The following is a 13,174-nucleotide window of genomic DNA, read 5'->3' as shown; positions in this document are numbered from 1 at the left end:
TCCGCACTAGGGTGCACTATTGTTGATCTTCAGTAGTGTCCTCTAGAAGAGAAAGTTCACACTTCTTACTTCAAGCGAAACAAAAACACATCAAAAGTGACACAGTTCAAAAACTCAAAATTTTCCACGTGGTGACATCTTCTGAGAAAGTAGAGAATTAATAGAGTAGATAAAGTTCAACCTTCCTCCAGAAGAGGAGTTTCAACTGGCGCAACTTTTAAATAAACGGTGTAGAGGTGTACCGCCCGGTACAATTATTATTATTATTATTATTATTACCATTTTGTGGCTTTCATTTCACTTTCGGTGTATATACACCCACCCTATGATAATTCCAAAAATCCGGGTACTTTTTTTGTTGTCTGTACATTTTTGCCGCCCCCCGCACACACACACACACACACACACACACACACACACACACACACACACACACACACTCTCTCTCTCTCTCTCTCTCTCTTCTATAACTCCGCACGGCTCTACTTCTAAATTGACGTTTTGGCAGATTTTGGCTCTGTCTGGTGGTTATGTGCTGAAGCATAGACATCCAACCACAGTCCCTATTAGGGATGTATCACGCAAAACTTGTCCGCTAGGCAGCTTAATGGTAATACCCGGTATGCGCTTCCCGCTGCTCGATTGTTTTACACGGGACTTATATGGAGTATTCCCAAATACAGTAGAGATAATACGCGACACCAAATACAGTAGAGACAATACGCGACACTGAGCGAGATATCGAGGGATAGCTATTGGAGTTCTCTCTAGCGAGTAGACCTGAAAACTACTGATTCTGTCATAAGAGCACGTGTATTTTTGTGTGAAGTTTTTGTTGTAATTTATGCGTTTTCAATGAGTTGACATAATTAAATAGTAGCGTGTGTCATTCCTTGATATCTCCTCTCAACATGAGGGGAAAGGTATGTGCTGTGTTTGGCTGCAGTAACTATGAAGTAGAGAAGAATGCGCGGTCGTTCTTCAGGTTCCCTCGTGACAAGAAAATGTAAGTAATATTGTGTTTGCATATATATTCATCCAGTGACAGAGATCTTTATAGTACTTCATAATCTTCTGACCTGCTCGACCCATATTTTAACTGGCTTAAAATGTAATACGCATATTTTATTCTATAGTGCAGCAGTTAACCTTCAATACCGATGTGTTGTTGTAGGTGTGATCTGTGGGTTTTGAAATGTCACAGAAGTGATTTGGATAAGGTGTAGAAGAAAGAAGGGACGTTACGCTTATATAAGAAGTATAAGATCTGTTCAGATCATTTCCAGGCCAGCGACTTTAAAAATCCTCGACTATACAACGTGACCTCGAAAATATTGTGAGATGGACAGCAGGCAATGGTATGTTGATAAACGGGGTTAAAAGTCAGGTTGTGAGTTTCACAAATAGGAAAAGTCCTCTCAGTTTTAATTACCGCGTTGATGGGGTGAAAGTTCCTTTTGGGGATCATTGTAAGTATCTAGGTGTTAATATAAGGAAAGATCTTCATTGGGGTAATCACATAAATGGGATTGTAAATAAAGGGTACCGATCTCTGCACATGGTTATGAGGGTGTTTAGGGGTTGTAGTAAGGATGTAAAGGAGAGTGCATATAAGTCTCTGGTAAGACCCCAACTAGAGTATGGTTCCAGTGTATGGGGCCCTCACCAGGATTACCTGATTCAAGAACTGGAAAAAATCCAAAGAAAAGCAGCTCGATTTGTTCTGGCTGATTTCCGACAAAAGAGTAGCGTTACAAAAATGTTGCAATGTTTGGGTTGGGAAGAATTGAGAGAAAGAAGAAGAGCTGCTCGACTAAGTGGTATGTTCCGAGCTGTCAGCGGAGAGATGGCGTGGACTGACATTAGTAGACGAATAGGTTTGAATGGCGTCTATAAAAGTAGGAAAGATCACAATATGAAGATAAAGTTGGAATTCAAGAGGACAAACTGGGGCAAATATTCATTTATAGGAAGGGGAGTTAGGGATTGGAATAACTTACCAAGGGAGATGTTCAATAAATTTCCAATTTCTTTGAAATCATTTCGGAAAAGGCTAGGGAAGCAACAGATAGGGAATCTGCCACCTGGGCGACTGCCCTAAATGCAGATCAGTATTGATTGATTGATACAGGCAAGGGTATGTTACATTTTTACTCTAATTGTACGTAAATATTCCTCAAAACATCACTATCGACAACATTTTCATACTTTTCTTTCTTTTATCCCTCTTCTCAGATTAAAGACGGGATTTTATAGATTTTCTTTCTGTTAGTAGGCTTCATGTTAAGAGGAAAATTGTCCAGCTATTAAATGTTAATTCATTGCATCATATGTGTAAGGAATGTACCGATATTTCTATTGACTAGTGTCTTGATGTGATGATACAATGTTTTTAAATGAGAAAAAAGACAAATCCAACGGTAAGAGTTCAGGCAGGAATGCAAAAGCTAAAAAAGTAATGCATAAATGAAAGATCAAGCCATTTCACAGCAGTTCATTTCACATCTTGTTTATATGTCTAATTTCAGTCTTTGAATAATAACCTTTTAAATAATTCTTCATTCATTTATCCAGAATTGCTTTAGCAACTTCGAAGTTAATATCTCAATAACACTTTCTTTCTAGACGTAATTTATTTATCCATTTCCGTATATACATTTCCATTGATATTTGAATTTAGCGCGATTTTTTCAGGTCAAGTCAATAGGAGCGCCACCGTCGAATTGTCTCCCATTTTAACAAGACTAAATCCGTAAGTGTCGCGTATTATCTCTACTGTATTTGGGTATGGTATTCGGTACGCTTCGCGTTCTGTTGCATTTTCCTTCAGTAATTAGTGTGCTTTTCATATTGTTGGAGGGTTCTAGTGACTGAGATCAGTGGAGTGTTCCCTTTGTAGGCCATAACCTCCTTCCTGTGCCAGCCATTAGCGGTGAATGATGTTTTATTTCCTCATTCTCTTTTATTCTTAATAATATATTTTGATTAGTATCAGATGTTGTTAGTAAGTGCAGTTTTTGTGAATTTGTTTTCAGTCCATATTCATCCGTTTTTCTGAGTACGGTATTATATTTTAAAATAAATAAATAAATAAATAAATAAATAAATAAATAAATAAATAAATAAATAAATAAATAAATAAATAAATAAATAAATAAATAAATAAAGCCGTGTGAATCCCCTAAGGGCTATGGCCTCCTGCAATGCAGGGACAAAGGGCTGTTTAATTCGGTCGTGTTGCATCAACTGTTCTCGCGGTTGTAGCTTAAACTGTGGTTTTAGCGCGGTGGGCTGGCAACAGAGGGAAGGCGATGCTCATTTGTTTTACAAAACTCCCAGAACAATGTAAGATCTAAGGTGAACTTTAGAACAACAGTTCCATCTAGCGGACAAACATCTAACGACAGGCAGAATCTTGAGTGAGAGGCACCAGACAAGTGAACTGTTAGCGTGTAATTCAAGAACTGTGCAAATGTACATCTTACAAAAATAAGACAACTACCGGTAAGTGAATTGGCATTCACTTTAGAAGCTGTTTCAGGCTAAGCTTCAAGCTTGTTGAATTGTCACTGATGTAACACAGAGAGTTGTCAGCATCGTCAAGACCTCAGAAGAATCATATTTTCGTTAGAGTTGGGGAAGACCAGCTAAGAAGCAAGTCGTATCATGCCCGTTCAAAGTTGAAGAACACTATGGTGAGTAAATTTGTTGTTGATTTTTTTATCTCCCTATACGGACCAAATACGGACTGAAGGATAATTCTTCCGTAAGCGGGCCGTGCATGGCTCGCTTCAGATGATGTAAGAGAAATGATGACACGCACAACGACAACATGGCGCGGGTTGGATGACGTCTCAAATGTGCACAAAGCTGCCAACCTACGAATATTTTTTAAAGACCACTGTTCTAATAAAAACCGTTAGGTCCGGCTACTGACATGACCATTGATCTGGGTTTGGAGTCTCTTGGAAACTATGTGGAAAAGTGACGTTACAGTGTACCGGTACCGTATGTCGTTATATCGTGTTGCTGTTGTATAGGTGGTGTAATAACAGGGGCGAATGCTGGTCATGAAAGTCAGGCTTGCTCTTCCATTCGTGAAAGTTGGTGGGGTGGGACATGCATAGTTCTGAATGAATAAAATTTATAAACCCAATATTCGCTAAATCACATGAACACTTTAATCATCGGTTACCGGTACATGAACATGCATTCAAACTGGTTACGTCACACCTTCAAGAAAGGCCAAAAGAATAACAATCAGACACATTTTATAATTATTAACAAATCATGACAATCCAGTGATTGTATCATTTACACAAGTAAACGTCAAACTATGGACACAGAAAAATTGCAACTATTTAACTTATTAGATCTTCCTACTTGAAAACAAACTCTACTCTGCGGATTCTTTTTACAAAACCATCAATAACTTTATCATAGAAAGAGGACTGTAATCTAATTTTTGCAAGCAATCTTTTTTTTCAATTGACAACATAGCTAATGATGATAGCCTCTCCTGATCTTGAGTCGACCTGCAATATGTATTAATGCGTCTCATTGTTGATGTACTGGGTTTATACCCGGTAGCTTTCGAAGAAAGAAGCGGTGGGCCAAGGGAATGGGGCGTAAAGGCACGATAAGTTTGCCAGATAACAATTTATTATATAAATGGAAGCTTGCGTTACTTCGGTATACAAAGTTTAACAACACCAGGGACATGTCCCAATTTAAAGTACCATTCTAAAGAATTTAAATACATGTGACCAGCACAATTTACTGATTAATATAACATTCGTTAGAAACCGGGGCTTAGCCCTGTAAACAATACATCATTTACTTTACAAACACCCAACTTAGGGTCTCCTGGTATGCCAGTCTCCTCAATAGTACCAAAAGGTTCTAGATCATACCAGTATAATCTTTTCTTAGAAAACTACGCAAGAGCATTTGCCACCAAAGTGTCGTACATAACAGCAAGAACTTTAAACAGATACTACTTGCTCAATACATGATAGCCTTCTGGTACCCTCTCGTACTCAATAATTACACACATTGACCAAAACTCTTTGAACTTCTGAGACCGGAATAGTTTACGCTAATACAATTTTAAAACATTGTTTAAACGAGATCTGTCCCATACACAAGGACAACATAGCAAAAGAAACACAGGTCTACAGACCTTAAAATACCTCTATCATACATACTATATTTTGAGTGAAAACTTGCCCAGGGCGAGGACCTATTGAAACCTTACGTAAACTAGAGCTTTAACATGAAATTCTTTAAGATTGCAATCCGCTTCCTCAACTTTCATAACGCGCTACACAAGGGGGTAACTGTCTAACGTCTTACCTCCACGTCTGGTGAGTCCTCGGTTCGAGGCCGCAGCGGGACCGGCTGCAAATGTGCAGCGAGCGAGTAAGTCAGTCAGAATGACGGCAAGGTCTAGCGAGCGCTCGCCTGCCCAGCAGGGAGAGGCGCGCGTGCACTCAAAGGGGAGGGGAGTTTTCTCACCAGATCGTGCAGGCAAGAGGAGGATAGCCAACATAAGATAGAAAATACCCCAGGACGGGAAGAAACTTCCCTTTATCCTGGGGCCATGAGGGCATGAGGACAACGTTTATTTAAGGAAAGGGGAATGCAAAACATAATACAACATAACATGTATAAATAACACCTGAATTAAAACAGCTTGCAAGCACAATTACACTGATAAAATAAAACGAAGAGTGAAAGAAAATCTTCTTCACGGTACAGTTGAAAAAGAACGTTCTGCAGAGGATGTAGTAGCAGGAATTGTTGCTACAAGTTTGATGAGCTCGAAAATTTCTGGCATACCCATGTACAATTTATTAGTATGCATAAACTGCATTAATTCTGAAACACTTTTCTCTTTAAAATCAGAAGATGAATACATCACACTTAATTCGGTTTTTAAGCGAAAAATGTCGAAAAATGACCCTTAGGTCTTTTCTAGGGCAGTAACATCACTGTCTGGAAACCTATTTCTTTGCTTCTCAAACAAATCACAATCCAACAGTAAGAAGAACACAAATTTCTTTATGCATTTAAAACGCTCTCCTATTTGGACAAGTACATTGTCAATAATTTCATTGAATAGACTTTTGTATTTTGATTTTTCTGGTTCATCACTAATTCTTCGATTTTAAAGCACGGTTGTCCTCCATAAACATCAATTTCAGTATCAGCATGTCCATACAGACTATCAAAATCTTCATCTCTCATAGACTGGATATTTAAAAAGAGCTCCTCAACCTTCTTGCCACAGTACTGAATATCCAGACCTTTTGTTTGTAAAATATTGAACACAGTATCGCAGAATGAAAAAATCTTGGAGAACACTGCCAGCAGAAATCTAGTGTTGAACTTAAGTAAGAAGAACAAAAATCCTTGTGCTTTCAATGTAGTGTCTTCATCCCAGTCGTCTGAAGTATCCTGTACATGTTGAAAGAATTTTACCAGCATATCTTAATATTCCTTCACAGTATTAATATGACGTGAAGCAAAATTCCATCTCGTTGGTGCTACTGTTGGCAACTTCTTCTGAACAAAATCTCGAAGAGCAGCTGTTCTTTTTGTAGACTTTGAAAAAATAGCAGCAAGTCCTGACATTGTTTGGAAGAAAATTGTACATTCTTTGATTTTTGAAGCAGACTGCTATAGTGTTAAATTCAATAGGTGGCTATAGCAATGCACAAATGTCGCATATGGATACTGGTCTTGAAGTAGTTTATTAAGTCCATTCACATGACCGGCTAAGACAGCAGCTACAAGTAACTATTCTCATTTTGGTTCCGTATTGAAGTTGACGTATGTCTCAAGTATTATTACAATATTATAAGTCCACCTGTTCAATACAATACAATACAATATGATCCACTATTTCATGTGGTCAAATATTTTTTTTTAAATACATAATACATAAAAGTCAAAGGTACATGGAGGGTGAAACATGTACCTTTGACTTTTATGTATTATGTATAAAAAAATATTTGACCACATGAAATAGTGGATCATATTGTATTGTATTGTATTGAACAGGTGGACTTATAATATTGTAATAATACTTGAGACATAAGACAGCAGCACCGTCATATGTTTGAGCCACAATCTTTTCCTCACAACTGGACTCTTTTAAAATAGCACGAACATGATTTAAGAGGGCTCCAGCAGTGCGATCTTTACTAACGTCAGCAAAACCAAGAAACCTCTCTTGAATTTCACCACTTTCATCTACAAAACGGAGTAAAGTAGAGACTTGTGACTTATTAATAACATCGGACGTTTCGTCCAATATTATTGCCACAAAAGTTGCTTGTTTAAGCTCCTCCTTTATTCTTCTCACAATTACTGAACGTATTTCTGCTATTAAATCATTTTGGATTGCAGACGACGTCCCTCTAAAAATGGTGGAGTCTTTCAGATGAGCTGCCAGAAGAGGATCATATTCACTTATAATTTATAGAAGTTCGATGTAATTCCCTCCGCTTACAGAAGTTGCAGACTCGTCATGTCCGCGATATGGTAGTTTCTGTTTTGCTAAACAACACACTGCATCGATCAGTCGTTTAAGTATGTCACGATATTTCTTTACATTTTCATTATGAAGCTGGTCACTGATGCGTTTCTGTTCATCCAGTTGGTGGTCGATTCTTGTACGCCCAAAGCTATTTAACTGCAAGAAACACTTCATATGGTTTTTAGATCTCATGTCTTGTAATGGACAGTGTCAAGGTGTTCAAATTGTCAAAGCCACGTTTACACCATACACCGTTGTTGTTGTTTGAGTCATCAGTCCATAGACTGGTTTGATGCAGCTCTCCATGCCACCCTATCCTGTGCTAACCTTTTCATTTCTACGTAACTATTGCATCCTACATCTGCTCTAATCTGTTTGTCATATTCATACCTTGGTCTACCCCTACCGTTCTTGCCACCTACACTTCCTTCAAAAACCAACTGAACAAGTCCTGGGTGTCTTAAGATGTGTCCTATCATTCTATCTCTTCTTCTCGTCAAATTTAGCCAAATCAATCTCCTCTCACCAATTCGATTCAGTATCTCTTCATTCGTGATTCGATCTATCCATCTCACCTTCAGCATTCTTCTGTAACACCACATTTCAAAAGCTTCTATTCTCTTTCTTTCTGGGCTAGTTATCGTCCATGTTTCACTTCCATACAATGCCACGCTCCACACAAAAGTCTTCAAAAACATCTTTCTAATTCCGATATCAATGTTTGAAGTGAGCAAATTTCTTTTGTTAAGAAAGCTCTTCCTTGCTTGTGCTAGTCTGCATTTTATGTCCTCCTTGCTTCTGCCATCGTTGGTTATTTTACTACCCAAGTAACAATATTCATCTACTTCCTTTAAGACTTCGTTTCCTAATCTAATATTTCCTACATCACCTGCCTTCGTTCGACTGCACTCCATTACTTTTGTTTTGGACTTATTTATTTTCATCTTGTACTCCTTACCTAAGACTTCATCCATACCATTCAGCAACTTCTCGAGATCTTCTGCAGTCTCAGATAAAATAACAATATCATCGGCAAATCTCAAGGTTTTGATTTCCTCTCCTTGGACTGTGATTCCCTTTCCAAATTTCTCTTTGATTTCCTTTACTGCCTGTTCTATGTAAACATTGAAAAGGAGAGGGGACAAACTGCAGCCTTGCCTCACTCCTTTCTGGATTGCTGCTTCTTTTTCAAAGCCCTTGATTCTTATCACTGCAGACTGATTTTTATACAGATTGTAGATAATTCTTCGTTCTCGGTATCTGATCCCTATCATCTTCAGAATCATAAATAGCCTGGTCCAATCAACATTATCGAATGCCTTTTCTAGATCTACGAATGCCATGTACGTGGGCTTGTCCTTCTTGATTCGATCCTGTAAGATCAGACGTAAAGTCAGGATTGCTTCACGTGTTCCTACATTTCTTCTGAAGCCAAATTGATCTTCCCCCAACTCAGCTTCAACTTGTTTCTCCATTCTTCTGTAAATAATACGTGTTAAAATTTTGCAGGCATGAGATACTAAACTAATAGTGCGGTAGTTTTCACACCTGTCAGCACCGGCTTTCTTGGGAATAGGTATAACAACATTCTGCCGAAAATCGGATGGGACTTCTCCTGTCTCATACATCTTGCACACTAAATGAAATAACCTTACCATGCTGGTTTCTCCTAAGGCAGTCAGTAATTCAGAGGGAATATCATCAATTCCAGGTGCCTTGTTCCTATTTAGGTCACTCACAGCTCTGTCAAACTCTGACCTCAAAATTGGGTCTCCCATTTCATCAGCATCAACAGCCTCTTCATGTTCCAGAACTAAATTATCTACATCGTTACCTTGATACAACTGTTGGATATGCTCCTGCCATCTTTCTGCTTTGTCTTCTTTCCCTAGAAGTGGCTTTCCATCTGAGCTCTTAATATTCATGCACCTAGATTTCCTTTCTCCAAAGGTTTCCTTGATTTTCCTGTATGCAGCATCTACCTTTCCCAGGACCATACAGCCTTCGACATCCTTGCACTTCTCCTTCAGGCATTCTTCCTTAGCTACCTTGCACTTTCTATCCACTTCATTCTTTAATTGCCAGTATTTTTTTCTGCCCTCTTCATTTCTAGCATTCTTGTATTTTCGTCGTTCATCAATCAGGTCTAGTATCTCCTGAGTTATCCACAGATTCTTAGTTGATCTTTTCTTCCTTCCTAACATTTCTTCAGCAGCCCTACTGACTTCATTTTTCATGACTCTCCACTCTTCCTCTACTGTGTTTCCTTCGGCCTTTTCATTTAGTCCTTGTGCAACATGTTCCTTGAAACAATCCATCACACTCTTTTCTTTCAACTTGTCTAGATCCCATCTTTTTGCATTCTTTCCTTTCTTCAATTTCTTCAATTTCAGATGGCATTTCATGACCAACAAGTTGTGGTCAGAGTCCACGTCTGCTCCTGGGAAAGTTTTGCAATCCAACACCTGGTTTCTGAATCTCTGCCTAATCATAATGAAGTCTATTTGATACCTTCCAGTGTCTCCAGGTCTCGTCCACGTATACAGCCGTCATTTGTGGTGTTTGAACCAAGTATTGGCGAGGACTAAATTATGGTCAGTGCAGAATTCAACCAGCCGACTTCCTCTTTCGTTCCTTTGTCCCACTCCAAATTCTCCTACTGTGCTACCTTCTCTTCCTTGGCCTACCACTGCGTTCCAGTCTCCCATCACAATTAGATTCTCGTCACCTTTGACATATTGTATTAAATCTTCTATCTCCTCATATATTCTTTCAATTTCTTCATCATCCGCTGAACTAGTAGGCATATAGACCTGCACTATTGTGGTGGGCATTGGTTTGGTGTCTATCTTGGCGACAATAATTCTTTCACTATGCTGGTCGTAGTAGCTTATCCGCTGCCCTATTTTCTTATTCATTATTAAACCAACTCCTGCATTACCCCTGTTTGATTTCGTGTTGATAATTCGGTAGTCGCCTGACCAAAAATCCTGTTCTTCCTGCCAACGTACTTCACTTATACCAACTACATCTAACTTTAGCCTATCCATCTCCCTTTTCAGATTCTCTAACCTACCACAACGATTCAAACTTCTAACATTCCACGCTCCGACTCGCAGAATGTCAGTATCCATCTTCCTGACGATCGCCCCCTCTCGTGTAGTCCCCACCCGGAGATCCGAATGGGGGACTAGTTTACCTCCGGAATATTTTACCCGGGAGGAAGCCATCATCAGTACATCATTCATACAGAGAGAGCTGCATGTCCTCGGGAGTTAGTAACGGCTGTAGTTTCCCGTTGCTTTCAGCCGTGTAGCAGTATCAACACAGCTAAGCCATGTTGAGTATTATTACAAGGCCGTATCAGTCAATCATCTAGACTGCCGTCCTTGCAACTACCGAAAGGCTGCTACCCCCGCTACTACCGTTATCAGAAGAAAATAGTAAACACGGCCAGCAAAACAGTTTATTCAGTTTCTTGACCCCTGTCAACCAGTGCGTATTATTATATTGAGATACAGAGAACAAACATACATATTCTCTATTTTTCTACCTGTGCTGTGTCTTTAAATGTGGCAGCGCCGGACAGGGCCTGCCATTCTTAATAATGTCTGTTTTCTCTTGGATAGTCCTTCGAGTAAATGGATTTGATAACAAGCTGTCAATAATGCACGGTTCGGAACCCATTGCAGCACGTCAAATTGTTCAAAATAGATGATCAGGAACTTACAGTACACTACTCACTGACACAACACACTACATCTGTAGCTCTCAGACCAAAGCTTCCAACTAAACATTGCAAACATGACAGTTCACAAACGGCCTTGGAGAGAAGAAACCTGCGTGCGCATACATTTCTCGCTGTGTCGATAGCTCCGCTGAAGCTCCTACGACACGAGCAAGCCTCGCTGGACTCGCCAAGATATATGCAACATGCGATTTGTATAATGCAGATCTGTTACAGATACGGTACCTATTGTAATTTTTTAACTCGCCTGCTTTAGAAAAATTTTGCGCTTGCGCAGCAAGCATAGCATGCTCAGAGAAATCGCCCCTGTGTAATAAATGGCCATAACTGGGAAGTAAGGTAAGGTAGGGGTGTATTCTGCCCGAAGGCAGGTCCGAACCTCCGCAGAGGTGTGCCTGAGGCGGAGTTTACATGCGGTAGGGTGGCCAGTTCCTTTCCGCTCCTCCATTCCCTTACCCCCCACCAATAACTTATTTTCTGATCTGTCCTCATAGATAAATGTCTTTATTGGCATAGTTAAAGCCATTAGGCCTACTTTTACACTAAACCAATTATAATAATTTAATGTTATTTGCTTTACGTCCCACTAACTACTTTTTAAGGTTTTCAGAGACGCCAAGGTGCCGGAATTTTGTCTCGCATGAGTTCTTTTACGTGCCAGTAAATCTACCGGCACAAGGCTGACATATTTTTGAGCACCTTCAAATACCACTGATCTGAGCCAGGATCGAACCTGCCAAGTTTGGGTCAGAAGGCCAGCGCCTCAACCGCCTGAGCCATTCCGCCCGGTTAACTATTAGAGGGGAAACCGAGGCAAGATGACGAATCAACCATAAATTTTTGTAGTATTGTGTTCACTAAATTAGCTACCGTGTGATCTTGGGCCCTATATCTCAAACGTGTAACTTACACATAGAAGGAAATTTCTCTCAGTGTATGACAAGCAGTGGTAGGGGGTTGTCTGTTTGGTGCTGTCGCACTAAAATATCTAAGGTATGTGCATGAAGCTTCTGCTGCTATTGTGCTCACAATACGAATTAACCATTTCATTTTCTTTAAACGTCAATGTACCAGTATTTCCAACTTCAGTGTTAACTGAATCTTGAATGCAAGACGTTTTTATTACATGTAAAGTAAGAAAAGTTAAAAAATTAACATACATACATACATTATCATTATAGACAAAAAAAATTAAAATAATTATATGCACGACGTTTGTCGATTATAAGGGCAAACCTCTTCCCAAGTAGCCTGGGGCAAGATGACAGGGATACGTCATCATACCTCAAGCCCTGTATAGGCTACGCGTAATCACCCGTACCCTTACACTAATTACAGAAATGCCTAGAAATTATCGACAGAAGTCGGATAGACAGGACTGGGATGAAGTAAGCATGATAGCCGCAATGCATGCATATAAATGGTGAAACAATGGAGGTTGTTCCTAGTTTCATCTACTTGGGCTCCAAAATAACTGCTGACGGCGGTTGCAGCCATGAAATTAAGAGACGCTTGCTCCTTGGGAGGAAGGCAATGGCCAACCTTGATAACATTTTCAAGAGTAGAGACGTAACTTTAAGAACGAAGATTCGTACAGTGAAGGCTAGGGTCTTTCCAGTAGCAATGTACGGAAGCGAAACCTGGACAGTAAGAAAGACTGAGTGTCGAAGAATAGACGCATTTGAACTATGGTGCTGGAGAAAACTCCTTAGAGTTCCGTGGACTACGAAGAGGTCTAATAAGTCCATATTACAGGAAATCAACCCAGGCTGTTCACTGGAAGGTCAAATACTCAGACAAAAACTAAAGTACTTCGGTCATATTATGAGAAAACATGATTCACTGGAAAAGACCTTAATGCTGGGGAAGACTGATGGTAACAG

The sequence above is a fragment of the Anabrus simplex genome, chromosome 14, assembly GCF_040414725.1.
Source record: "Anabrus simplex isolate iqAnaSimp1 chromosome 14, ASM4041472v1, whole genome shotgun sequence".
In the NCBI taxonomy this organism is placed as follows: domain Eukaryota; kingdom Metazoa; phylum Arthropoda; class Insecta; order Orthoptera; family Tettigoniidae; genus Anabrus; species Anabrus simplex.
This window is presented reverse-complemented; position numbering follows the sequence as displayed.